Raw genomic sequence first — 4581 nt, forward strand, 5'->3', positions numbered from 1 at the left:
GGAGGAGGAGGCCGAAGCAACGTGACAGATTTTCACATTTATATGCCAAGTGTACACCTAAAAACTACCCCCTCAACCCCATTTATAAAATTTACTTTTATTTCTCATTTTATCTGTTAATTGTTGATGGTTCTTTGTAATAGTTATGGGTCAGAAAATGGAAGATAGAAGGTGGTGAGGATGAAGATTTGGCACCTCTGCAGGGGAGCATGTGTATAATTATTTTTTTTCCTATTGTATCTATTTGGTGTGTTTTCTTGTGTTGGAGGCTGTGGGTAGCTCTACCGAAATTAGGAGGAAAGAAAATCAGGGAAAAGAATAGAAAAAAATACGAAGAAGAGAAGAAAAGATGAAAGAACCCTTCCCCTGCCTTCCACCTTTACCCTCCCTCCCCTTCTCCCCTTTCTTTTCCTCCCAATCCCTCCTCGTTCTCCCCCGAGGAGGAAGGTTAATTTCCCCGCACGTAGCCTATATCCTGCAATGTAATCAAACGTTGCCAACGCCGCGCCGCTGTTTTCCCGCGCCGCTTTGGGCTATTTCTGTCGAGGCTCTGACGGACGCGTACGGATAAGCCATGGGCTGCGGACGCTCGTACAGGACACAGCTGCCATTAATGCTACATCGTGCACCGTAGTATATCAACGTTTACTTGGTCCTTCATGCCGGGTACTCGTGGGCTATTTTGGGCGGGGCGCGCCGCGGGGAACTGCAACACTGTCTCTGCGAGGGGGCACTGCGTTAGAAGCGTGGGATCCCAGAATGGTATATATAAAAAAACGAATATGGGCTTTTACCTTTGTGTTTTTCTTGCCTTCCTCGTGCAGAATAGTAATGGAAGGTTGTTAAGGTCCAGGAGGGATAGACTATATGTCAATGGGTTGGGTCATACAGGTGCATCACTGTCTCTGCGAGGGGGCACTGCGTTATTAGATGCGTGGGATCAGCGAGTGGTATATAATTACATGGACCTTTTCTTTGTGTTTTCCTTGACTTCCTCGTGCAGAACAGTAATGGAAGGTTGTTAAGGGCCCTCCGCCTGCCCAGCGACTCCCTGCACCTCTTCCAACCCTGCCCCCCCCTCCCCCTTGCCCCCCCCCTCCCGTACCCCCAAAGACCTCCCCCATGAAGAAATAAACAAAAATAAAAATAGGAAATGTAAATAAATAAATAAATAAATAAAAAAAAATAAAAATAAGTAAAAAAGTATATATATATATATATATATATATATATATATATATATATATATATATATATATATATATATATATATATATATATATAACAGATAAAAAATATATATATAAATAAAAATAAACAAAAAAATAAACTCTCTCTCTCTCTCTCTCTCTCTCTCTCTCTCTCTCTCTCTCTCTCTCTCTCTCTCTCTCTCTCTCTCTCTCTCTCCCCCTCCCGGTGCACTCGTGATGTCATCGTTCTTCTAGCCTCGTAACGTCATACACCTCCGGTGGTTACATAAATACGAGGCCTGTTATATAGATGCTTTTACATAGATACAATGAGAAATAAGGAGGGAAATATATAGATACTTCAGAAAAACAGGTCCCATATATACAACAGAAGATTTATATGTAACAGGCCCAAGCAGAACACCTCTGTGCTCTGTAGATGCGAGGCCTGTTATATAGACGCTTTTACATAGATACAATGGGAAACAGAGGGCGAAATATATAAGGAGAGGCGTGTATTAGGACATTTAATGCTGTCGTATTTCCCGCGGTTGTGTAGAACTGGTCCTCTAACTTCTTATATAAATAATGGGTAAAATAAGTCCATGAAAAGGAACATATAAGTGAAATGTGATATTCTCTTCTATTTTCAATATCTAGGAAGGTGAAAGCGATATATCAGGGCGGGATATCGTATGGCCGCCTCGGTGATCCATGCAGCAAGGACGTGCTATTCCGCCATTTCCACACTTCTAGCGTACATATAGCGTGTTACCCCCTTTTATAACGTCAAAATGAACGTCCACAACCGTCTCCAATGAGGAAGAAATGCCGTAATAAAAAGTGTAGTGTATCACGCAAGGGCAGGCTCTGACATCAACTGAATTGAATTGAAATATTTATTGTTGTAAAATACACCAAAGGGTTGTCTTGCAGACAAACCCCTGACTAGGCTAGTTACAAAAAATAAAAATCTTCATTGTACAAAAATAAAAACACATGTTGAGGTTAGTTAACAGAAAAGGGAATTAAAATGTAAATACTGATAATATTCCTGAGTAGGTACACATGCATTTACCTGAATTACCACCTGGCAGCAAACTTTGGGTACTCTTTAATTATGTCAGGTACAAGGTTATGATTAATGAACCAGGCGACAAGGGAAGGCACGTCACTTATACCCTGTGGACGGTAACAGGCCATGGCGGGACACTCAAGGACATAATGATGTAGAGTGTGGCACACAACACAAGACTCGGGTGGGGAACCACTCACCTCCCACTGGTATTTATACCCTAGTCTAAGACGCATTACAACAAGATCATATAAGGCACTCTTTCTACCGTAGGTGACATTGGTGTCTTGCGAAACACGGACATAGTGGATAGAGCTTGGACTACCCCTCTCATAGCAGTTGGCAATGGCAGAGTCGATTGAGCTTTGTGTGTAGAGTTTTAGTCTGCCCTTGATATAATTATAAGTATGTTCTGCAGGAGTGCCTTCTAGAGTCCTTTTAAGGGCACGCCGAGCCAAAGCATCCGCTCGTTCATTAAAAGGGATGCCCGCATGAGATGGCACCCAAGTGAAGTGAACCCGATGATTATCCCTCTCTAATCCGTCAATGGCAAGAAGACACTGATGTACAATATCGGCGTCACATGGAGCGGTGGACAGTAGTTCATATAAGGTCCCTTGACTATCAACAAAGAAGATTACATCTTTAGCAAAAGGAACCACAACACGTAGTCCTTCCAGAATGGCACAGAGCACGCGTGGAAGACAGGTGCTCTGGAAGCCTCTTGGAGATCTCAATATCAGTGTAGGCATATGGGCTATCATAACTGCGGATAAAGACACCACAACCTGATTTGCTGCCATCAATAGACCCATCACAACAAATATGGACAGCATGAACCAGGCTGCTATTTTTTCCATGAAATGTGATTTAAGTTCATGAGGAAACCATGCTGATTTTGGAGGTTGTAGCTGTTCTATGTCCACACCAACACTATGAGGTCTCCAAGAGGGAGACATGGGAGCATGGACAATGTTAAAATATTGGTTTACAATATCAAGTCTGTTAAGCAGTTTAAGAAGTTGACGTAGATATCTGTTGGCAGGGGCCCTGGTGTTGGCAGACAGAACAACAAGAGCACGTAGAGGCTGTACCTCTCCATGTCGAGCCATACGGCAGAGAGTTCTACATGTAATTTCACGAATCCGGCACACAACACTAGGGATAACTAACTCAGCGCGAAGGACTTCAATTTTAGTTGTCTTGGGGCAATCAAGGATTATCCTCATTGCTTCATTTTGAGTAATTTCCAGGGGGTTTAGATGGGACTCGCTGAACCGGACTAAGACTGGGGCAGCATAATCAGTCAAGGATCGAATAACAGAAATGTAAAACATTCTATGTACGGGGACGCCAACACCTAGGCCCCTGTGTGGGAGAACACGCAACGGTGCCAACCGTAGTAAACATTGATTCCTGATATAGATGATACATTCTGTGGTCTGCTTAAAGCTAAGATAGACACCCAAGTATTTGTAACAGTGGACACGATCGAGTTTGACGTTATTGATACGTGGCGCCCGACATACTCTGACAATTGACTGAAATTTAGTTTTGGTCTCATTAACAACTAAACCCATAGAAGTGCACAAGTCTTCAAGCTGGTGGAGGGCTAAGGTAAGCGTCCGTGGAGCATTACACTGAAGAAGTATATCATCAGCATATATAAAAACTTCTGTGCCCTGAGGAAAGGGGTATTGTGCAATTTTGTCCATGAGAATATTAAAGAGAAAATAACTAAGAACCCCTCCCTGTGGAGTGCCCAGTTCAAAACTCCCTTCAGCAGAAGAGGCTCCATGGAACCACACCTTAGCCTTCCTATCATGCAAATAGCCACCCCAATAATTTCCCTTTAGCGCCCTTTAAAATAAGTTGTTCCAATAGAATCTCTTTGTTGGCTCTGTCAAAGGCACCTTTGAGATCAATGAAAGCACGACAAACCGCACATGTAGAACTTTAGCACTGAATAAAGCAGTCAACAATCCCTTCATAAAGCCATACAGATTCCGTGACATGGTATCTCCCACTTTATACGGTAAGCGCCTAAGAAGTATCCTTTCCATCATCTTAGACAGACAGCTAGTTAAGGAAATAGGTCTAAAGTTACCATCACCCTTAGGGATGGGAATGATTGTAGCAGTTTTCCAGGCAGATGGTAGGTAGGCTTTGTGAGTTGTAAGACATGTTAAACAAATCTAAGATAGGATTATCTTTCATGACTAGTAAGGTATTGATAACATCATAAGGGAGCCCATCTGCACCAGGAGCTGTAGACTTGCCCGATTTGACTGCACAAAGCAGTTCGTCACGGGTTAT

The sequence above is a fragment of the Eriocheir sinensis genome, unplaced genomic scaffold, assembly GCF_024679095.1.
Source record: "Eriocheir sinensis breed Jianghai 21 unplaced genomic scaffold, ASM2467909v1 Scaffold377, whole genome shotgun sequence".
Taxonomy (NCBI): domain Eukaryota; kingdom Metazoa; phylum Arthropoda; class Malacostraca; order Decapoda; family Varunidae; genus Eriocheir; species Eriocheir sinensis.